Source organism: Furipterus horrens, unplaced genomic scaffold (assembly GCF_987537825.1).
Source record: "Furipterus horrens unplaced genomic scaffold, mFurHor1.1.pri manual_scaffold_2, whole genome shotgun sequence".
NCBI lineage: Eukaryota > Metazoa > Chordata > Mammalia > Chiroptera > Furipteridae > Furipterus > Furipterus horrens.
Window position 1 is genome coordinate 129854775 of NW_028327172.1, and position 26281 is coordinate 129881055.

A 26281-nucleotide genomic window follows, 5' to 3' on the forward strand; every position below is an offset into this window, starting at 1 on the left:
AGCCATATAAGAGAAGCCTAAAACCAATAGTATACACAATGGGCAAAAAATAAGAGCTTTCCCCTTAGGATCAGGAACAAGACAAGGGTGTTTGCTTTCACACTCACTCTTATTCAACATCATGGTGGAATTTCTATCCACAGCACTCAGACAAGAAAAATAAATAAATGGCATAAAAATTGGAAAGGAGAAAGTAAAACTGTCATTTGCAGATGACATAATTGTGTGCCTAGAAAACTTTACAGTCTCCATCAAAAAACTACTTGATCTAGTAAGTGAATTTTGAAATACAGAATACAAAGTCAATATTCAGAAATTGAAGGTATTTTTGTACACCAACAATGAAATATCAGAAAGAGAAACTAGGGGAAAACAATCCCATTTACTATAGCAACAAGAAAAACAAAGTATCTAGAAATATGTTAATCAAGAAAATAAAAGATGTGTACAGAAAACTATAGAACACTGAAGAAAGAAATTAAGGGAGGTACAAATAAATAGAAGGAAGCATATCTGTGTTCATGGATTGGAAGAATTAATATTATTAAAATGTCCATACTACCCAAAGCAATCTATAGATTCAATCTCATTTCTATTAAAATACCAATGGCATATTTCACAGATATAGAACAAATACTTCAAAAATTTATTGGAACTAAAGAAGACCTTGAATAGCCTCAGAAATTTTGAGAAAGAGGAACTAAGTAATAAGGATCACAATTCCCAGTATCAAATGATATTACATGACCACTGTAATCAAAGCAGTCTGGTACTGGCATAAGAACAGACTCATAGATCAATGGAACCCAACTGAGAGCCTGGAAATAAAACCAAGTCTCTATGGTCAATTAATATTTGATAATGGAATAAAGATAGCTTCTTCAATAAGTGGTTTTGGGAGAAGTAGACCAGTATATGCAGAAAAATGAAGCTAGACCACCAACTCACATCATACACCAGAATTAACTCAAAATGGATAAAAGACTTAAATGTAAGTCATGACACTGCAAAAGTTCTAGAAGAAAACATAGGCAGGAAAATTTCAGATATCACATGTAGCAATATTTTTTTGATATATCTCCTAGGGAAAGGGAAAGAAAGGAAAAAAATAAACAAGTGTGACTACATCAAACTCAGCTAAAGAAAGCATCAAAAAGTGAAAAGGGAACCAACTATATGGGAAAACGTATTCGCCAATGATACCTCAGACAAGGGATTGATCTCCAAACTATATAAAGAAGTCATCTGACTCAACACCAGAGGGACAAGCAATCTAATTAAAAAATGGGCAAAGAACCCAAACAAACACTTCTCCAAGGAGGCCATACAGAGAGCCCATAGATATATAAAAGGATGCTCAACATCACTAGCCATCAGCAAGATGCAAATTAAAACCACAGTGAAATACCACCTCACACTTATCAGAATGTACATTATTAACAACAAATCAACAAATAGCAAGCACTGGGGAGGATGTGGAGAAAAGAGAACCCTAGTGCATTGTAGGTGAGAATGCAGACTGGTGCAGCCACTGTGGGAAACAGTATAAAATTTCCTCAAAAAACTAAAAATGGGACTGTCTTTGGATCCACTGATTCCACTGCTGGGATTATATCCTAAGAATCCTGAATCACCAATTCAAAAGAACCTATGCACCCTTATGTTCATAGCAGCATTATTTATAATATCCAAGTGCTAGAAACAGCTTTAATGCCTATCAGTAAATGAGTGGATAAAAAATGGTGGTACATTTACACAATGGAGTACTATGCAGCAGAAAGAAAGAAGGAACTCCTACCTTTTGCAACAGCAGGGATGGAACTGTAGAATATTATGATAAGTGATATAAGCCCATCAGTGAAAGAAAAATACCATATGCTCTCACCTATAAGAAAAACCTAATGAATAAAATAAACTAATGAAAGAAACAGAACCCAGTCATGTAAACATGGAACAGACTGAATGTGACCAGAGGGGAGGGGTGAGGAGGATAATGTTGTAAAGAAATGGAAGGGACTAGACAGAAAACATGTATGAATGACACAAAGAGATGGACAACAGTCTTGAAATTGACTGTAAGAATGGAGGTTGGGATGGGCTGAGGAGGGAAAAAGGAGAAAAGTTAGGTGGGACAACTTTAATAGAATAACAAAAATGATTTAATAAATAATTTTATTTAAGATAGTGATTAACATCAGTAACCAGATAAGACTTTAAACATTAACTTAGAATATCATTTGGTAAATTATTTCATGACATGAAGTAAAATTATTAACAAAAATGAACATTATGAGAGAAAACCTGAGAGTTATGAAAGGGAATAAAACCAGGACATGTGAAATCTCTCTAAGAAGTTCAGATGATAATGGTGTAGTAAGAGAAATAGTAGTAATCAAAGACACAATGAAAAAACTTTTTTGAGGTAAAAACATACTCAGTTTCTTAAGATGAAGGCCTCATTGGATATAGGGGAGGTTTGAAAGAAATAAGATACACATATTCCAGTAAAATTCATAACTTCAAGGATAAAGAGAGAATCAAGAAGCTTGCAATAGAGAAATTAAATTACATAGGGGAGAAGATTAAGTTAGCCTCAGGCATACTAACTCAAATAACAGTAACACCTCATAGGGTGTCATGATGGGTGAACTTGTATACATACCTTAATTAATTGAATGGAAAAAACAAAAACCTGACTGTTTTGTATTCATTACTATTAATTAAAAGCAGTAATTGCTACAGTGGAGTAAAATACTTTTTGTACTCCCCCAAGATTATAGAATTGTGAACTGAGCACATTATAATAGGTTATAATGTCCTTCATATCTATTGGGGGAAAGACATTTTTAGATGAACATGGAAGAGACACACTTTCAGAACAGTAGACACATGTAAAATAAGCATCTGAAACCTGTCAAATTAGAATTGAATCAGGAAAAAAAAATTCAAAGGTAAGGACTGATATGACAGTAAGGACTGATAAGAGCATAGATGAGGACTGAAATGAATGCATTCTGATATTAAACATAGAAAACTTGGTAACAGTAACTCAAATATAATGAAATTATTAATAACATGCTATTAATTTTTATAATAAATATATTATTAAAATAAGCAATCACCTGGCACTAACATACTGGATAAATTTAATAAAATGAGGATATGGGTATAGCATAATATTTTGCTACAAGTCTCATGATGGGATAGGATGTTGGTCTGAGATATATATTTCATGATTTTGATAATTATATTCATGCTCAGTTATGTTTTGCTCATAAATCAAAACAGCCAATAGTGAAATAAAAATAGTAATATCATTTATGGGGATATTTAACAACTCAGCCAAAGCAAGAAAAATAATGATAAAAACACTAAATAAATATTTTTTTTAAATGTAGGACATACATGAATAACACCCCATACAAAAAATTACAATATGAAAAATTTTTAAGTAAAGAAATAGGGCGATTTATAATGTAATAGAATATAACACATAAAGATGTAATTATAATTTACATATCAAAGAAAAATTGCAAAATAGTATAGCTATTTTACTCCATTAGTTTTGGTTGCAAAATGAAATTTATTAGTATATTTTTATTTTTATTAAATTAAAAATATTTTATCTATTTATTTTTGTTAGAGAGAAGTGGAGGAAGGGAGAAACTGAGGAACTGTCCCACAACCCAGGCATGTGCCATGACAGGGAAACAAACCAGTGACCTTTCAGTTCCCAGGCTAGCACTCAGCCAGGGCTTTTAATTAAATTTTATTTAGGTTGGATTAAAGTACACTAAACTGCAGATATTTAAGCTATAAAATTTGATCAGTTTCTTAAATAACTATAAAACCAGTACCAAAATCAAAATAACACTGTGTTTTATTTTAATGTGTAAACCATAATAAGTTTAACTTCACAGTTCTGGAGGCTAGAAGTCTAAGGTCAAGGTCTGGGTAGGGCTGGTTCCTCCTGCATCCTCTCTTATTCATGTCTAGACAGCCATCTTGTCCCTGTGTCCTCACACAGTCACCCCTCTGTACCATAGTCTCTTCTTGTAAGGACACCAGTCCTGTTGGATTAAGGCCCATCCTAATGACCTCATTTTAACGTAATCACCTCTTTAAAGACCACCATCTTCAAATACAATCACCTTCTGAGGTTCTGGGGATCACGGCCTCACATATGATTTGAGGGGCCACAATTCAGCCAACAACAATAGGGATTTTTAGAATCTAGAATTTATCTGGTGTCTTTTTTTTTTTCACTAGCCATCAGTCACAGCTCACCTCATTCATCAATGAGTAACTAATGATAATTACGAATCACTCATTCATTCCTAGCATGCATTTAGTAGTACTTCTAAAAATGTTCTGTTGAACCAAAGGTTGCTGTATGCTTGTGGGATGGGGGAAGGAAAGCTGAGTAGAGAGAAATTTGTACTTGCCATCCTGCAGACCTGACCATAAAGTCAGATGTCCTTTTGCAATGGTTGGAGTGGGAGGAAGAAGGCACACCTTGCCCTGTTATATTGAGACATGTCTTGGTGATCTAACACCTGGAGTCAGATGCAAAAATCTCAAGCTGACAGAACAAAACCCTTTCTGTACAGCCCTTACATTTGTAAAGGAGGTGGGGATGTGGGACAAACTATGACCAAATTGTTGCAAAATGTTGAGAAAAATATTGAGGAAATTCTCACTGGAGGCTACAAAACAATGGAACTGTGACAAGTAATTGATAAATAATTACAATTCTGTCATCTGTAGTAACTTGGAATATGGAAAATAAGCCTGATGGAGTTTTAGGGTTGAGTAACAAGATCTCTAGCCAAAATATGGAAAGAGCTTGATCACAGATGTAGGTTAGAAGAGTTGAAAAGTAAAAGATGAGTGAAATAAAGAATTGACCGGTTTGTAATTAGGATTTAAGGGGATAGATAGAGGTCTGGTCTTGGAGGGTTGGGAAATAAAGCTGCTTCTCATCTTTCTTCTCTTGCTAGCCAGCAACAAGCTCTCAAAATAATAATGTAGCTTGAGGCACAGATCAAATCAGTGGTGTGGGAAGAAGAAACTTCTTTAGGATTTCTGAAAGACTGAAGCAGTGCCCAATAAATACTTTCAGTTAAACAAAGGACTTCAAATGATTGTCTCCCAACAGCCTGACACATCCAAAGAGCACAGATCAAAATTAGAGAGAGAAGTGTGTTTGGAAAAGAATTTTAAGTTTGTCTTTTTTCAAAAGAATTGAAATTGAACAAGGTACAAAGAAGTCTGCAGGGTTTTAATGGGAGTTGCATGGGCTCAAGGGCATGAACATTGACTGAAGTTGTTCAAATACAAAAAGATCTCTGTGTTTCCTACTTTCCCACAGTAGTAAGCAGGTGGAAACCTACTCAGGCTGCCACTAGAAAATCTACTCAGCTGCCAATGGGGACCATTTCTTCAGAAGTGGCCATTTAAGGTCATGGGGGAGAAAGGACATTTCAAAACCTGTGTCTAGAACCATGGGGGTAATTTCCAGGGCAAACAAGGACCTAATCAAGGCACTCGCCTTACTCCTAGAAAGGATGTCCTGTCAGCATTTGATTGGTGCTTCTGTTCCTACTTCTTCCAATAAATAATTTCAGTGGGGCATGTTTATTGTGGTTATTTATCTCATTAATGTATGTTTTACCCTGGCTGGTTTGGCTCAGTGGATTGAGCGTCGGCCTGCGAGCTAAGGGTCGCTGGTTCGATCTTCCAGTCAGGGCACATCAGAGAAGGAAAACTCTGACCCCAAAAAACCCGCTGCCTTGCGGCATACCTCTTCAGGGGAAAGGCTAAGGGAGTAAACCCCGACAGAAAATCCGGAGCCGGAGTCCCTAAGGCGGTTTGAGGTTGTAGTCAACACCGGCAACTCCTGCGGCGCACCTGAAGCCAAGCTGTATTGACTCCGTCTTTCCCTTGGACCCTTCAGCTGCGAAGAGAGGGGGGGTCTGCTGCATGGGCAACAGCAGACCCTCCATATCACCCTGCCCAGGCTCTGTAGCTTCAGCTTCACTGGAGAGGACACTCCAGCGTCATCGCAAGATGTCGATTCAACACAGGAGGAGACAGATACCGTGTCACTCCCGAGTCGGACTGCACAGCCATTCTCGGCGGTGCAGATAGACTCTTAAGAAGCTACACCATCGTCTCTCGAGACGGACGGCTGCCGCCGCCGCCGCCGACGAATGTATGTTTGAAAGTGTGTGTGCTGCAGGGGTGGCAATAACTTGTCTTTTCAGTTCCCAGGTCTCCAGATTATGGAATAACTCCAGATAGTAGGGCATCGGATTTTTTTTCAACTTTGCTTTCAGTGACATCATATTGGTGCCTTGAAATGGGCTGTGGCAGGAGTATTTACACTACAAAGATAGATAATGATACAAATCAGGGTTGTTTTCCCCCAAAGTTAGTTGTTGAGTATTTATGAGCATACCACTACTTCTGAATGATAGTGAGTCACACCTGATCCTGATGAAGAAGATAAGATCTTAAAATTTGAGCCCAATTCCGTGACTGAGTAAGAGTTTTGAAGGTCTTGGGAGTGTATTTTTAGATAAGAGAAAGTGAATTATTGAAGGCAAAAGGTGGGTGATAGTAGAGTCATTTCATTGATGGCCTCCTTGTATCCATGCCCTTTTAAATATGATCATTTTCTCCCATTCCCAAGGCAGATTCTATTTCTTATCAATTTGGAGGACAGAATGGTGCATGAGTGCCCATGAGTCACTTCTGAGCTTGGCCCTTGGAGGCCTTGTTCCCTGCTGATTGCTGTCTTGAAGATTTCTCTCCCTTTCCTCTGGACCTTTGCCTCTACTCTTATAACCTTTGAGATCCACCTGCTGTAGACAGAATCTACATAGAGCAAGGCTAGATCATCTCAGTTGGGGCTATTCTGGGGTAATCTTCCTGAGGACCAGCCAGCTTCACAGTGATGGGCAACTGAATGCATACAGGGTCAGTCAAGCCTGGTGCAGAAGAACAGAGCAAGCTGACCTATAGAATTCTAAATATTTATAGATAATAAATAAATAATTTGATTTATATGTTATTCTATCCATAAGTAAAATATTTAAGGTGGATTATAATTTCTTTATCTTGAAATATAGATTACTTTCATAGGCATTTACAAGTGGTTTTGTAAGTATATATATATATATATATATATATATATATATATACACACACACACACACATATATACATATAAACATATTATATATATATATAACATTTATCTAGGAGGAAACTTATTAATCACTATATAATATATTGGTAATCATTCTACATATTTTACAGGCAGTAATGAGAAAGTTTTCCTTTAACAATTTTTTATTTAACTGAGTGAAATGTTTGGATGCAGAACTGAGCAAACTTCCTTAAGAGCTGTGTCTCATTTTGGCCTCTGAAATTATACATCCAACTTTTTGTCTGTCTTTATATCTTTTTTTCTAAATAAATAATTATATCATTTTTATACAAATCATATAAATACCATTAGCTTAAGTTTAGATAATATGTTATATTGAATATTAATTTAGGGTGGTATCTTTTCAAAAATTAAAATTAAAAAAGCTTACAACTATCACTAACACAATTATCCTAAGCATTAATTCCATGATTTGAGTATTTTGTTGTCTTGTTAACATGTACTTTTCAGAATTAGTTCACCAGTAAGTGTACTTTTAATGTATACTGCTAATTTTATTCATTTTGTGTAAAATTGTAACATTTTATGAATTTATAGTCTCAATCAGATGATTTTCATGGATAAAGAGGATATTACAAACACCATTTGAATCTTTTAGAATTTATATAATTACTAGGTTCCTTTCTTTCTTTCTTTGTAAAAATATTTTATTTACTTATTTTTAGAGAGAGGAGAAAGGAGGGAGAAAGAGGAGAGAAACATTAATGTGTGGTTGCTTCTATCACACCCCCTTCTGGAGACCTGACCTGCAACCCAGGCATGTGCCCTGACTGGGACTTGAACCAGCAACCATTGATCCACACCAGCCAGGGCCTAATGACTAGGTTTCAATGTTATAAAAGGCTTCATTATGGACTTTTTAATCTCAGATTTAATCTGTTTCCAAATGTGACATTTTATATTCTAAATTGGATATTCTGTTGCCTATTGATAACTATAATAGGAAGTATTATTCTTATCTGTAAATTTTATTTATGAAACAAAGCACTATTCATATCAAAAAGGTCAATCAAAGTTCTGTCACAAGAAATCTGTTTTTTAATGAAATGAGACAGTATTTTTTTTTTTTTTTGAAGAGAGGGAGACGTAACTTTATTAGAAAAATTTTAAAAAATAATATTATACTACTAATATTAAGGATAGTATTAGCATTAGTGTTTTGTTATAACTTCATGCCACACCTGGAGGGTGCAAAGAACGTTATCACAGTCACTAGCAATTGTTTCTGTGTACACTGTAAAACATCACATGATTAAATTAATTTTTTTTCTTCTCAGAGAGAATGTTTTAGTGTAATGGTAAAAATCACAAGTTTTATGACAAAACAGAACCCAGGGTTTTTCCCATTCATTTAGCTTAATATTGTTTTTGAGTAAATTATTTAAAATCCATGACCCTTACTTTTTATTTGATAAAATAGAAAAAATAACACCAGTAATAATAGCTATATAGAAGGAACATTGTGAGAAATAAATTTAAGTTTATATACATACAGGATAGAATGTAGTAAGCTATTCATTTCCCAGGAAGAAGTTGAAATAAAAGCACAAAACAGGCATTTTCTCCAACAACTACTAATGAAATTAAGAACAATGAAAACCAAAGGCATAATAAATGCAGGTAGTACTTTATATTTGAAAACTCAAGGCTTAGAAAATAGACATTTCTGGAGAAGAGTTTCTAATTGCATTCCCAATTACAAAAAGTCACGTAAAGGCTACATTTTTTAATTTAAAAATTTACATAGATGTACCCAAGTCTGAAGGGAATACCTACCTGACTGGCTGCCCTTCTCTTCTTATTCTGATGAGGTCACAGTGGAAACAGTAAACAGAGAGATGAATTACAGGGGGTCAGGAACCACAGAGTTAACTCTCTCTGGCAGAACTGAAGGCTCCATGACCGTACATGGAGTTGGGAGAATGGTTCACAGCCTTGGGAGTTCATACAACACTGGCTATTAAAATGGATTCTGGAGCAGGAGAATAAGTCTAGAAGAGACAGAGCTTTCAGATATATTCAGGGTTCACATGATTCAGACCACAGGATGTTCTTACTCTATGGATGAGGTGGTAAAATGAACTGCAAGTAGAAAATCCATTAAAACTTTTCAGTTCATGTAACATTGGAGCTCCAAGCTGGGAAGGCACATTCGTGTTCATGATACGGTATTCTGAAAAACCACCAAGAGGACCAGAGGACCAGCAGATGTGGATTGCCATTTATTACTCACATTACAGGGAGCGCACCCATGGCGGCAGATTGGTGCGAGAAAGACCTCACCCTGCTTGTGGCCTTGGGGTTATTTACAGCATTGGAGGTGGGGGGAGCAGAGGCAGTAAAGTGAACAGCAGTGGCATGTGAAAGCTCTACGTTGTTATGGTAAACACAGGGGCCTTGAGAGGGATGGGACATCCAGATATAAATCATTTTCCTCCTTCCTTATGGCTGCTGACCAGTGAGCTATCTGTTCTCTGAGGTTGTGGAGGGGCTTTCTTCTTAGTTCATGACAAAACAAGAAGATGGTTCAACTGGTCTAAACAGAGCCCCCCAAGCTCAGAAATTTGACCATTATGATGTGCTATAAGCGTACTATGGGAAAAGCGTCAAATGTAAGAAACGGAAAAGAAAAATAAAACAGTGAAAGCATGCAAAATAAAATAAATTGCGTACCATAAAAAAATAAATAATAATTTGAATAAAATCCTTCAAAGATAATCCATGGTAGATAAAAATATGATAGTAATATGAAATAAAGTAAATAAGAGATTTATAAAAATGAGATAGTAAAACAACATAAGGATTTAAATTCAGAACTAAACAAATTATCATTATAGAACTAATATATAAACTAATGAGATATCAAGAAAATCTCTAGGCATACAGGTGGGAAAAATGGCTGTCTAGAAGACAAGGAAAGGGCCTCTGGAGAAACCAATCCTGCTAACACGTTGATCTCTGACTTTCAGCTTCCAGAACTGAAAAAATGTATTTCTTTAGGGTAAGCTCTCCAGTCTGTGGTATTTTTTTACACAGCCCAAGTCAACTAATAGGCTGTCCAAACTTACACAGTGCTCCAGGGTCCTAGAATGTGGGAGAGTGGCCAGTTTTAGGTAGGACACTTCACAACCATATTTTCTGCAAAAACACAACTAATCAGTATCTATAATGATCTGACAAATAAAATGTGACTATGCAAGAACAATACATCCAGCTAGGTTTTCATTCAGGCACCATATTTCAACAGAACAGACAGCTACTTCCAACTACACACAGTAGTAGGACAAAGCATTGCCTCTGACACAATCCAGCCAATGAAGAAATAAAATGAAAAATTCAGAAAGGGCTTGAAGAAACTGTGATAAAGAGAGTAACAGTGAACATGAAACTGGGAAGAGCTGCACCACAAAAGAACAAATCTTACACGTCAGCATGGTGACTGCAGTTTACAATATGGTATTGCCTATTTAAAAGTTTCTAAAAGTGTAGATCTTAAAAGTTCTCATCACAAGAAAAAAGTTTAACTGTGTGTGGTAATGAATGTTAACTAGATTTATTATGGAGTTCATTTCATGGTATATACAAATATCGAATCGTTATGTACACCTGAAACTAACAAAGTTATATCTCAAAAAATAAAAGAACAAATCTTAATAAAAACATTTTGGTCACAGACATAGCCAAGATATTGTGAATGTTGACAAAGTAAAGAAAATAATAAAACCAGCATAAATATCAAGAATTATGGAGAACAGGACTGAGTTAGTAATTGAATTTCCTTTCTTTCACAGCAATAATAGCACAAGTAATAAAACTTTTGGCTGCAAAAAATGGTACCAAACTGGTGGAGTCAGACCAGACCTTGGTCTTGAGCCCCAGTACTTGAGTTCTAAGAAAGAATTCAGAGCCAAGACTCAAACTATAAGAGAAAGTTTATTTAGAAAGTCACAGAGGTAGAAGAAGTGAGTCATAGAAGAAACAGGCTCAGGAAACAAATTACAGATGCAAAAGAAGGGCCCTTGGATCTTAGGAGAGAGAAGCAAGAAAAATGCACCTGGGGGAAGATGGTGGGGGAAAGCATGGGCATGACCCATAGAGAGATCCACACTGGGTCCTCTGTCTCTTGAGGACATTTATACGGAAGTCTCAGAGGAAGATTCCAATAAAAATATTCATTAGCGTTTCAGTTGTGTCCATTCAAAGTTATGGTCTTTACTGATTGGTTGGTGCTAGGAAAGGGGGTCATTAGTCAGTGGAGCTGTTTCTGATATCAGCCATGGCACTGCTTGTCTGGTTTTGCTGTTTTTCTGCGCCTGGAGCTGAAATACAACTAAGGCCTAGATGTATTTGATACAGGTCAGAGCCTCTTTGTCCTGGGGGTTTAATGCTTAAGGGCTATTCTCCAGCTCCCTTTTTGTTTTTCCTCTAAGGGAGTCTAAATGACATGACTAGCAATATGCTAGGGGAGGAAAAGTTACCTTATGGGTAAGTTCCTTGCTCTCCTAGTTTTGCCCAATGCTAGGCAACTGGGGCTTTCAGTCCTGATAACCTTCTGTACCTGTCCCGTCATCCTTGCTCTTTCAGGTCTGTAACTGCCACAAAACAGGAACCCAAATTACATATATCAACCATTCTATTTTATATTTTTTTCTATCCTTAAAATGGTTACGTAGGGCATACCCTGTTATGAAGAAGCACTTTCCTGAAGTTCATTATGATTTGAGTTTAACTTAATTTTTATCCTCAAGTTAAATTCAAGTAAGATTAAATTAAGATATCAAACACCATGAAAACTCCAACTTCATTTATTAGTGAAAGGTAAATAAGTCTTCACTACCTAACCACCCTCAGTTTATTTTTACTCAATCTCAAACACACACACACACAGATTTTCTTGATTAGTAATTACCTAAGAGAAATTATTATTAAACTGGTGCTGGAACTTGAGTTGATTTATTGTTTCTTGACTATATTGTATGCCTTGCTTGAATCTCTACAATAAGCTTACATCCTTTTTTTTCAAAAATAGTGAGATGACCATTCTATTAAAATTAGGTAGCCATTATTATTATATAGTCAGTTATTTCAGAAAAAATTCTTTTTCCTCTTTTTGTACTTACCAGTGTGTCACAGAGTCTTTCTATTTCTCCTCTCCTTTTATTTTGTTTCCTATTCTGACGTCTGGTGCATCTGTGCAGGAGAGGAACTATAGTGATACCAGATGTGAGAAATACTGTTTGCAAAATGAAGATGGCTGTGCTGAGTGACCTCCACACTTTTCTGTCTAATCATTCTATGGTTTTCAAGATGAATTACCAACATTTTCTTTTCAAGTTCTGTTTCTATGGCAACATATTCTCGTAGCTTGTCATGTATATACCACTTATTACTCTATTTCCTACATTTACTCATGACCTGTTTTTTTTTTTTAACATCAGTTCATTACTTATTTTTATGTTCTATCTTACCTAACTTCTAGTTTCAGAGTTTGAAGAATTTGGCTCTGAGCTACACACCAATAACTCCAGAGTCAATATTTGTAACTATAGGACATATGCTTCACCTGGTTCATATTTGTCTCTACTTTCTTCTCAACTTTTTCATTAATTAAATGTTTACTTCACCTTTTACTCTGTTTCAATTTAATCTAACTTGTTTTAGCTCAGTTTATTCTTAGTTGGTTTTGAAAGAGTACCAGTGTTGACCCATAATACCTGCACAATGCTCTAGTCATTGTTACTAAGAAACACAACTCTTGATTTCACATGGTTCAATTCTTGACTCTTAGGGAAATTATTTACTGCTGAGAACTCTTCTCTTTTCGAGGACTAGAGTTTAAAATATTTTTCCTCTCACAATTTGAGGGAAAAAAATCAAACAGCTCTTTATTTCTGATACATTCCTAACTTCTCTAGTGAAGGCATATGATGCTGTCAGTTACGTCTAATTAACCTCCCACAGTCTGTGTCTGAGTAATTGGTTTAGTGTGACTCATGATCTTTAACTTTTATGGGGGTTAGATTGTTTTGACCCATAACTACATATGCTAAATATAGTTAAAACATTTAGCATATCCATTACAGGTTCAAATATAAACACAATTTTTGTACTCTTTTTGGATGGTAAATGAATGCTTTGAAGAGCCCAATTCTGAGAAGGCTAGGTTAGGACAGTAAGGGGTCCTTATTAGCTTAGAATGTTGGATGGATCTTGACACATTGGGATCTTGCAGAGAAGACAAAGATGAGAACCCCAGTGGGCAACATGTGGCCATTGTCCATTGCAAGAATAACAATGGTAGGATCCTCATAAGGGAGAACAACCTGGGGGAGAATTACTAAAAAGGAGAGGTGATGACAATATCAACCTACCAACAGATTAGTTAGGGGGTCCAATAATAGCACTTAATATTTATAAACACTCATATTAATTTTGAAATCTTTGATTACTAAGTACTTATATATTGTGCTTTCTTTTTAAATTAAGATTTTGGCAATGATAGCTTATTAAAGCTAAATTAAATTAATATATTGCTGCTGATCAACCACCATTTTCCAGATGATCAGGTAAGTGCGGGAATTTGTGTCACAGGACAAATTGTTAATTTTATTACATATAATTCAACCTTTTCTATTTACTCCTCTGCCTGCCACTATTAAACTACCAACTTTTGTAAGTGAAGGAAAGGAGAGAAAGTAGAAAGGCGAGGAGAGGTGAGTTAGTTTCTTTGCAGTCAGGTGAGAAGCAATATTGTCACTCCTTCCATCATACTTAGGGAGGCTGTTGACAACTTGACAATGATATCTGCTACCCTTAAAGTTGGGTGCAGCCATGTGACTGGCTTTGGCCAATTAAATGTGAATGAACAACAAGCCTGTGCTGAGCATACATACATTTTGTTGAGTAAATCCACTGAGTTTTGGGAATTTATTACTTTGCACATCTTGACTGATGCACCATGTTTCTTGAAAAACAGGTGTTGCGGCCCAGACTTAGCATTTTTCTGATTGTTTTGCACCAATGGATACACAAAACAAAGTATAACAAAAGGAGGCTAGAAATTAAACTCATCAAATGTGCCATGCCTGTTTCATGAATTCTTACCTTACATAGAGCATAACATCATCTTACAGATTTTCTCAATCTTTGAAAATAATATTAATTGTGCCAGACAAACATTTTTTCCCTATGAAAAGAGAAAAATGTACAAATATGTTAGTACAGGAGAATGTATACATCTCACAAAGTGTCTCTATTTTTATAGTATTTACCTTTGATGACGTTTTTAAAAGTATATCATGTGCTGATGGAGTTACAAAGTTAAGGTGCATTCATTCTGTGTTTTCAAGATAAATTCAAGGTAAGGCAAATGAATTTCTACTCCAAGATAGAACTTATATTTAGTATCTGTACTCTCCCACCCAATATTGTTATCATGTACTCTCTGCCCCATGGGTCAAAGTATTTTCATGGTATTCTTATGCATACAGTCATATTAAAATATTATTAATAGCAATTTGAGTGAAATTATTTCATTACTAAAATTTCTATTAGGATTCCTACATAACTTATACCCAATTCATCAAATCTAGTGTTTTAGTACATGTCTGAGGAAACTACAAAGTTAAAACTTTGACCCTTCTCCCAGAAATATTATCCGTCCATCACGTTACATTTGGTTGGATCTATGTGGCCTATGGTTAAATTTTAGGAGGTGTCCTTTATAAAATACACAATTCCCTGCTATTTGAGAAAACTTTATCAAAGGGTTATTAATGTAATTTGGCCTGAGATAACATCTTCTGATCTGGTACAACACAGAATTTCTGTGGGTATGAACAGTAATGAAGACTAGGTATTATAGGGGTCTACAGTGGGAAGATAAAACACCCCACTGGGATTTAAAAAGGAGCCCAGTACAAATGTGACAACTATATTGGTTTTAATGGTAATGCTACAATTATGTTAAGATTTGGAGAAAAATTATCAAAATCTTTTAACATCGCCAATCTCCCCATCTTTGTGTGCTTGCTTTGTCCTTTTAGAAATTGCTTCTGTTGTGGAGTCATGAGCTTTGGCTGCCACAGTGAGATCAGAGCCAGGTGCTGTGGGGAAAGTAATAGAATTTGGCAGCTGCCATCTGAAATGTGGGGCAGTCGATTTTCCACAGAAAGATGAAGTTCCTTCAAATACTATATTAACTAGCCATATGTCCCCTTGTCCATATTTCCAGAGGCATTTTTCTGTACTGTTCTGACCTGGTGAACATGTCTTGTTTATGTGTGTGTGTGGTTTTATTTGTTTTTATTCTGTTTGTTTTTACTTTGAGAATTAATTTTTTTTATTTGTCAAACTTACAATTTTGTAATGCAGATAATAAACAAGAGTCTGTCTGTATTTTGACTTTGGCATCTAGTAGCAAATGAATATACACTGAATCAGTTGTCCTGAAGAGTCACCCAAGTGGATAAAATAACATCAAGTCCTTTTTATTTCAGTCTATGACTAAAAATTACAACCTTTTTCTCCAATAAGCAACTTTTTTATTAAATCATTTTTATTGTTATTCTATCACAGTTGTCCCAATTTTTCTCCATTTGCCCTCCTCCACCCAGCCCACCCCCCTTTCCCACAGTCAATTCCTACACTGTTGTCCATTTCCTTGAATCATTCATACATCTCCTTTGACTAGTTCCTTCCCCTTCTTTCCATCATTAACCCCCTCCTCCCTACCCTCTGGTCACTTTCCATCTGTTCCATGTTTACATGATTGTGGTTCTATTTTGTTTGTTAGTTTATTTTGTTCATTAGATTTCTCTTACAGGTGAGATCATATGGTACTCATCCTTCAAAAAATGGCTTATTTCACTTAGCATAATATTCTCTAGTTCCATCCATGCTGTCACAAAAGGTAGGAGTTCCTTTTTTCTTTCTGTTGTGTAGTATTCCATTGTGTAAATGTGACACAGTTTTTTGACCTACTCATTTACTGATGGGCATTTAGGCTGTTTTGAGCACTTAGCTATTGTAAATAGCACTGCTGTGAACATAGGGGTGCATAAATTCTTTTGAATTGGTGATTCTGGATTCTTAGGATATATTCCCAGCAGCAGAATTGTTGGGTCAAAGGCAATTCCATTTTTTTAAAATAAATCTTTTAAAAAAATAATTTATTTGTTCATTCATTTGTTTGTTTATTTTTAAAGAGAGAGGGAAGGAGAAAGAGAGGGAGAGAAACATCACTGTGTGGTTGCGTCTCACTCGTGCCCCCAACTGGGGTCCTGACGTGCAACCTAGTCATGTGCCTTGACTGGGTGAACCAGCAACACTTGGCTCGGAGGCCGATGCTCAATCCACTGAGCAACAGCAGCCAGGGCTCAAGGCAATTCTATTTTTTGTTTTTTAAGGAAATCCATACTGTCTTCCATAGTGGCTGCACCAGTGTACCATGGTTCCCTTTTCTCTGCATCAATAAGTAACTTCTGGAACTAGAATAAACATTGCAGTATATAGCCTCCATATATACCCACTATGTGATTGCTCAAAATTATTTCAATTAAAGTTCATAACCATTAATCAAATCAAATTTTTTGGATTAAGACATGAAATTATTTTTATTATTTTTAGTGTTGATTAGGTCCATTCTGAAATAAGGTTCTTCTAATGAGCATCTCTTGTTTGGTCCTTTTAGGCAATAATACCCTGTGATAACCAGCATCTAATATAATTTATTTTTATTAACCCTGACTGTTTTACATTGTTAAGAAGGATTTTATGCATTAAATTAATATAATTAGGTTTAGACTAAAAGAGTGAACACTGGGATTTATATATTATATATATTTCATTTAATTTACCCAATAAATACATATTCTGGATTTATATTTTATTAACTTTGAAATTTTCTTAAAGTAAATGAGCATTTTCAATCTTCATTAAAAATCTTAATAATGAAGTACATAAAACAGCCCAGAAAATCAATATTTGAGTATTACTCTAAGCTATTTTTGGAAATTATTAATTTTGATATGTCTCAAATTATTATCATTAAGAAATGGACTCATTAAATTGTAAAAAATACTCACTACTTTAGTATTTTTGAAAATATTTTTCTTTTACCAAATATTATGAATGATATATGAGATATTTGATGATGATGAACTTCTGTTATGAAAACAAACTATAAGTTATAAATACATTGACATCCTTTCATTTATAGTTATTATTAACTGATGATAAAGTTTCAGCATCCTAAAGTATGAGGTATTAAATCCTGTATTTATTTCCTTTTCTGTATAAGAAACAGATAACATTGAATAAGAGATGGAGTTTAGACAAACAACTAATTAAATGTGTCTTGACTCCTTACTTTAAGGCTAGCCCTTCATTTACAAGTGGCATCTGACCAGCTAGCTCTCTGAGAAGATGAGAGCTATGATTTGTCTTGCAACATCCAGGAGGAGAAGCACAATTCAGTTTGGACAAGTGCTTACTGATGGCCCATATGAATGAGCACTTCACTAGACACGGCACAAAGGAAAGAGAAACAAAGTACTCTGTCTTTATCCCTGAGAAGTAAGATGTATTTCTATAAAATGAAAAGTGGGTATTTTTGGAATAAGACTCATTCTGCAAGATAGATGCTGAGAGATCATAGTAGAGAAGAAAACAACATAAACCCAGGGTTTCATTCTAATAAGTCTGTCTCCAGAACTCTTTTAAGTGATATTGTCAACTCAATTAAATTTCATAATCTGGCACCCAGATAACAAGGTAACTTAACAAATAGCAGTCAAATATGATCTCATTATTTAACCTAGCCATAGTTGTGTCTGTCCACATTTACATCTCTCTCTATCCTGACCTCAGCCTAGACCTAGACCTATATAATCTATTCCATCTATACCTATCTATCTGAATGTCTGTCAATAAATACACACTTGTATATACAGAAACATTAAATTATGTAACGAACCCAAACACACACATCCCCCCACACCCACAATTTTACTATTTCTGCTCTAAAGAGAACTTTTTTTTTATTACAATTTTGTTGTGAGTCTTGAGCTGACTACCTCTATAATTGTAAACAATATGCTTATTCATAGGTTAGCCATACATCCTAGCTTATGACACCTTTTCTGGTTTAGAATTTGCTCTATTTTATTACTTAAAAAATTTAAACACTATTTTGTTTTAAATTTTATTATAATAGGGTAGGATAAGTATAGTAAACTTGTACTTCCTCATTTCAGCTATTACCATGAAGAAAGATCTTGCCCTTAATTCTTGATTAAATCTGAAAATCATTAGTGGCAGTCCCTTCTCCCTCTCCCCTTTCCCCAGAGTCTACAAAAACTCTTCCAATGTGTCTTCTCCTGCTGGTCATGCTGTGTTCTTGATCTATGGGGAAGCCTGTCAAATGCATCCAGAGGGAACAGGAAACAAGAAACTTATGAGTTAACTGCTCTTAAAAAACTGGGTGAGGAGAAGCTTAGCTAGTCTTGCCATAAAGTGTATATAAAATAATCTGATATTCTCTACATTATATAGTAACAGCATTGTCATTTATCATATGGTATTCATCTACAGTAATCTTTTGGGACAGTAGTAAGCTAAAAATAAAAGCATATCTTTGGTGAAAAATTAAGCACTATATATCTTCTCTTAAAAATAACAGAAAATATGATAAGTATGTACCCTAAAAAACATTTCTTGGTAATTAGCATTTACCACTGTATACAATGACCACATTGAGCTCAAAAAACATACGTCTGCTGAAGATGTGTCAAGATTGACTTCAAAAGTCACTTGTTCAATGAACTAAATAGGCAAAGACTAGAATAGTAGTCAGTAGGGGGGAGGGGGGAGGGAGAGAAGGGGGATAAGTAAGGGAAGGGTCTAGTCAAGGAACATATATGAATGACTCATGGACATGGACAACGGGGAGGGATATAATTGTGGGAGAAGGGATGGGCTGGGAGGGGGGAGCAATGGGGGAAAAATGGGACAACTGTAATTGAATAACCAAAAAAAAAAAAAAAAAAAAAAGTCACTTGTTCTAGCCTTGACTGGTGTGACTCAGTGTATTGAGCGCTGGCCTGTGAACCTAAGGATCACTGTTTTGATTCCCAGTCAGGGCACATGACTGGGTTGTGGGCCAGGTCCTCAGCTTGGGGGCATGCGAGAGGCAACCACACATTGATGTTTCTCTCCCTCTCTTTATCCTTCACTTTCCCTCTCTCTAAAAAATAAATAAATAAAATCTTTAGAAAAATGTCATTTGTTCTTTTAAAAACTCTTTAAAGATAATAAATTAACATATGCAACTGCAAAAGATCTTGTTATACCAAGTACATCTCTCTGTAAAGCTTAACTATATTTTTGAGAGTTCTTTTAGCTAACTAATGTATTTCGTCATATAGTTCTGTGTGACTCCTAATATTTTTTGCAGATTTCTGCCTGTTTCTTTCAGGGTGGTTGATAAGTAATCTCCTCTATTGAAGATCTCTTGAAATGTATTCTGAGCTGTGTGTTCCTCTTCTGTTGCTTCAGGTTCCCAGCTTAATGCCCACCACCTTCTGCCTGGCAGAAGTTTATTCTCATTCTAGTTCTGTTTGCTATTATAAATGTGTCTGATTATTTTCTATACAGTTATTTTCATGGGATTTCTTGAAGTTGTGAAAATAATTTTTGAGTTTAGTCAATTATCATGAATTAGAAGCTTATCTATGTTTTATGTTTTATTTTAAATTTAAAATCTGTCTTTCTCTCTCTTTATGTATATATATGTAACATACACATATAATTTATATAATCTTCTTTATTTAACATCTATCAGTGATAACCTAGGTTGCTTCCATGCCTTGGTTATTGTGAATAAAGCTGCCATGAACATAGGGCTGCATGTATTATTTTGCTACAACATGGATGGACTTAGAGTGTATTATGCTAATTATAATAAGTCAGGCAAATAAAGACACATATTACATAGTTTTACTTATTTATGAAATCTAAAAACAAAACAAAACACTAAAACAAATGAACAAACAACATAAAACAGAAACAAACCCATGGAAACAGTCCAAACAGATAGTTGCCAGAAGGGAGTGAGTATGAGGCTAGATGAATAAGGTGAAGGGTAATATAATTAATAATATCACGATCAGTTTGCATGGTGACAGATGGTTACTAGAATTAATAGGTGATTACATTGTAAAATATGTAAATGCAGAATATATTGTACACCTGAAACTAATATTGTATACCAACTATACTTAAAAAATAATAAAGTAATGAAAAATATTCTTGTCTGAGTCACGCAAAAAATTTAAACTTATTGGGTACAACATACATACGGTGAAGGGCAAATATCTTAATTGTACATCTGGATGGATTGGTTCCAAATATGAACCCAAATGACCACCACCCAGATCATAATACTGATCTTTTCCAGAATCCCAGGAGACCCTTCATGTTTCTTTGCATAGTTTATAAACCGCAGAGGTGACCTCTCCTCTGACTTACCATAAGAGCAAGGGAGAGAAAGTAGTTTTCTATTAACTCCCATCTGTCATTTGCTAGGGCTGTTTCTTGGGGCTATAACTCTCCAGAACTCCTGGCAGGCCAAGGGTATTTTGCAGCCAGTGAAATCCTGCAGGCTGGGCTGCAGGCACTTGTGGGACGTTTGGAGCCAACAGCTTGCATGGGAGCAATGAGGTCTGAAGACACATGGGCAGAACATCAACAGACGGCTGGGTCCACCCGTGCATTGCCAATTTCATGCTTGCCCCACATTAGATTCACTTTGTCTTGTACTGACTCTGTAAGGAGGTAGAAGTCACAATTATTATTATTATTATTATTTTATTATTATTTAAAGGACCCCTGGTTGGTGTGCCTCAGTTGGTTGGGCATCATCCCACAAAGCAAGAGGTTTGATTCCTGCTCAGGGTACATGCCTGGGTTATGGGTTTGGTTCCTGGCCAGGGCACATACAAGAAGCAACTGATTGATGTTCCTCTCTCACATAGATGTTTCTCTCCCCTTCCTTCTTCCTCCCTTCCTCTCTCTCTAAAAATAAATAAGTAAAGTCTTAAATAATACAACATAAACATAGTGTGGCAAAATACAAATAATAATTCCCACCTTCAGTTGAACTGACTCCATGATTTATATGCATGTTCACTATCAGCCACCTACACCATTCTAGATCCTCTCACACTTGGACAGTGATTGTGCTGGTCTGGGTCATTTGCCCAATGGGATAAATCAGCTCCATTCTTGATGTTAGTCCCTGGTTACAGGCCAGGTCAGACATTGGCTGTTGAAATTGCCTGTTGACTGTGATCTTGGGGAGTAGAAGCCCCCATAGTAAGTATTCTCAGGGACCTCTTGAGTCCCAGACACATTGCTTTCTGTTCGAGTTATATAGCAGAAAGCCAGACTTCTCACACTTAGTAGGGTCAATTGGTAAAATAATTCTTTCCTGCTAATAAGGGCAATAGCTTTTGTAAGCTCCTTAGTCTCTAAAGTATAATCAGTAAAAAAACAACAGAAAAAGTAAAACAAGAGACCACAAACTTCAAATTTCTGCCCTGTAACACTGAGGACTAACTGTAGATGTCTTTATTGGTATGTTTTCAATGTTTGAAGAAAATTTTTAGAACCTGTGGAGATTGTTGTAGCCAGAGAAACTTAAGGCATTTGCCACTGAGTAATTAGAAGAAGGACAGGGGATTTAGGAAAATACATGCACCCACCTTTATGACAAATGAAACAATGACTTAGGGCTAATGTGTACAGTGGCCAAATTATTTTAACAAATGGGATTTTAACACACACACACACACGCACACCTCAGATGATTTGTTGACAGTCAGAGTGTCATGTTCAGTGGAGTGCCTATTGTGTCTTGTGGTGGAAAAATCCTGTCCCACTTCTGGAAGTGACAGAACACCTTGTCCATCATGGCTTAATGTTTCAGTGACAAGAGGCACAGGACATCCCCCCTCCCCACCAGATCACGGGATACCATTTCTATTTCTACTGTAACCATCTGTTCTACCAGGGACGTAGCATCAAACAATAGTCATCTGTTCAAAATACATAGTGCATCTTGAAGAATCATGCTTGGGCTTCTTGTCATGCCCAAGCACTGGGCTTTCTCAACATTGAAGTTGACATTTTGCCATTCCAAAAAGCTTATAGCCATAACACAAAAACCTCAGAAGGAGAAGTGAATCCAAAGATTGGGAAGCTGGAGCTCCTTCCATGCTGGCTTAGATGTCCAGTGATCCAAGAGAAGGCCCAGAGGCAGAAAGGCTAAGAAATGAAGCAGGTTCTAGAAGTGGGAGGCCTTCAACCACTCAGCCTTGCTCCAGGGCAGTAGCTGACAAAGCCACAGTAAGGCAAGTATATGGTGCAGGAGCCAGGGGCTCTACAATCTTTACTCTTCCGTTGTGTGGTGTGTGCCAGAGGCTTTATGCTACAGAATCCCATTGATGGTCATCATTCATTTTTAATCTTTGTAATTAATAGTGTACAGCAATATATAATCATGCATATACATCATTTAGTGTATGTGCAAGAGTTTCTGCAGGATAAGCTCTTTAAAAGGAATTATTGCCTTTTCCGTCTTGCTTGCTTTTCTTCCTTCATTGAATAACAGTGGTAATAGTAGAAATGTCTTTCTGTCTCCGGCTTTTCCAGAAGTGCTTCAAATTTTAATTCATGAGGCTTGATAATATTATTTGGGATAAAACAAATGTATTTAATTTTACTTATGTTATATCCACAAACTCCTATTTTGAGTGTTTTCTTTAACTAAGTATAGTCACTAAATTTTATCAATTGCATGTTCAACATCGTATATTTTTCTCCTTACTTCTATTACTATGAGGAATTTTATTAATATCAAATTATCTTTTCATTATTGAAATAAATCTCACTTGGTTGTGATGTATTGCTCCTTTACTATAAACTTGTATTCTGTTTTCTAATATTTCATGTAAGATTTTAGCACTGATATTCACTATGGGAATTGTTATAATTTTATTTTATTGTGCAGTATTTATGTTTTTATATTGAAAACTTCATAAAAATAATTGCAAATTTTTCATCCTTGTGCTGCTTTAGATTCTGCCATGAAAAGTTTGATAGCATTCCTGTATGATAACAATTTTCAACCTTTTCCATCTCATGGCAAACATAAACTCATTACTAAAATTCTGTGGCAAACCAAAAATATATTTTTTTGCCAATCGGACCCATAAAATAGGTATAATTTTGATTAATTCACACTGGACAGCTATTGTTGTGTTGGCTGTTGTCATTTTAAAATTTGACAGTATAAGGAAAAGGAGGTCAGCGTCCCTGACTAAATAGGCAGGTATTGCATGTGTTAAAAACTCTTGCAGTTCATGGACTGAAAATTGCTGTTTTATGAGATAATACATGCGGTGCTTTATTGAGGGGAAAGGGTTGCACTTTTATAGACATTTCATTTTCTTTTATAGCAATTGATCTGCTTATATATTTTATCTCTTTGTGAATCTATTTTGGAAATAATTTCATAAAGTTATAATATTTAATATATACTTTTGAAAAATATGACTTAAAGACTATTTATGAAATTATATACCTCTTATGATTAATTGTGTTTTTTGTTTTGTTTTCATCTTTTTTTATTGATTATTTAAACTAGTGGTTTGTATAGTCATCAAAAGATTTTTGATAACCAGTTTATTAATTAGTATATTAGATCTTCTGTTTTTCTGTGTTCTGGCTTTATTTTTATTAATTACTTGCTTCTGTGTATCTTTAGTTTATTTTAGCAAACTTTTCTCAATCATTTTTAGTGAGTACTTAAATAATTCATTTCACTCTTATCTTTTCACTTGAATTTTTCCTTTGGCTAAAGGATAAAAAATAGCTTTGATTTGTTTAACATTTTGTTGGATGACCTTTTTTTGTTTTCTGCTTTTTAGCTTATTTATATTTGTATTGCACTGTGATTAGAAAATATTTCCTCTAGCACTTCTGTTTTTTAAGGGGTAGGAATTATTGAATTTTCTTAATGGCCTTATATATGGTCAATTTTCATAAATTTTCATGAGTTTTTAAAAAAGTGTGTATACTAGAACATGAAGAATTTAAATATCAAAATCTCTCTATATATTTTATCTACCTATCATTAACATCATCTATCTTCTATCATCTTCATAAGATATAGCTTATTGTGTTGCCTCGTATTCTTATTTCTTTTTGCCTACTTCATATTGTAATATTAGAGCCCTTTTATTTATTTTTCCTAGTTCTTCCAATAACTTTTACTTCAGGCTGCCAACACTCTGCTATTGTATGTATGAATATTCATAGCTGCTTATGTTCACAGTGCATACTCTGCTGATATACAGTGTCTTCCTTATTTTCTTTCAAGGTTTTTGAGTATTCTTTCAAACTTGTCTAATATTAAGAACACACACCTAGCTTACTTTTGTTTGCCTGGTAAACTTTGCCCATCATTGTACTTTTGAAAAACTAAGACAGCTAGAATTGCTGGTGTACAGTTGTGTTCTCGTGTAACATCTACTTAGGTTTTGCTTTGGAATCCAAACTGAAGATAACTTACTACTCGAGTTAAGTCCACTTTTGTTGTTGATATGACAAATTTCAAATTTGGCCATGTATTCTATTTTCTGGAGCTAGAGGGCAGAAGAGAGGGATGCGAAATTTTAATATATTTAATCATGCTTTCATTTTTTAAATTAGACTTCTAGTATGTGAGTATGTGCCACTGGTACATTTTTATACTTTATATAATACCTTCAGTCTATACTTTGCTTAGATGTTATCAATTAATTTTTATAAATGAGCAACAATAAAGTTAGGTGATTTCTTTTCTATATCTCCATTTTCCTTTTCAATACTCAGTATGTCATTTGACTTTGTATTATTGACTATGCTAAAATTTCTCCCTTTGTTTGGTCCTGTCCATGTTTCTTGTTCCTGCCCATGTCACATATGTATGGCTACTGTTCCTTGTCATCCCTCTGCTTATTCCTAAGATCCTCCTGTTCTCATTTAACTTTCCTGACTATCTAGACATCGCTTCCTGTTGTCAAGCTGCCCTTCTATAAAAATATAGATCTTTTGTTTCTATGCCATGCTGTTTTGTGGCATTTTATTGCTTTATAACTATGTTCTTCTTAATTCATGTTGGTGCATTGGGTTACAATTTTCATCTATATTGTGAATTTTTTTATGCATTTTTATATGTTATAGAGCATTACTTCGTTTTTGAACATATTGTCCTAAACATTTTTTATAGAAGTTGTTTATTCCTCTTAAAAATTACTTGGTGGACCTGGAGAGTATTATGCTAAGTGAAATAAATCAGTCAGAGAAAGGACAATACCATATGATTTAACTCATATGTGGAATCTAACGAAGAAACTGAACTAACAAGGAAAATAGAGACAGACTCATAGATAGAAAGTAGGCTGACAACTTAGCAGGGGTATTTGGGGTTGCAGAGGTAGAGCATGAAGGAACAACAACTCACAAACATGGACAACAGTGTGGTAATTGTAGAGAGGAGAGGAGTATAAGGAGGATAAGTGATAATGGAAAAAATACAATAATAAATAATTAAAAAAAACATATACATTCCACATATTCCTATTTTATGTCCTTTCTAATTCAGACATCATGTGTTTAATTACAATAAAATTATTTACTGATTCTAAGAAAGCATAATTATCAAAAAAGAAAATTTTATTCTAACTTAAATAATTTTTGTGTTTCTTGTTATTCATTACTAAAATGAGAAGTAATAAAGTGCACAAATCTTAAGAGTACAACTAAACTAGTCACTACTTGCATACACACCTATGTCGCCACCACATGAATATATACAAGATGTATTTTGAGATATATATACAATTTATGGTGCTCCAGAGAGCTTCTGCATGCCATACACTGCTCAGCATCACTCCAAACACAGTCCTCTCAGCTAAGTACACAGACTAGCTTTGCCTGTTTTTA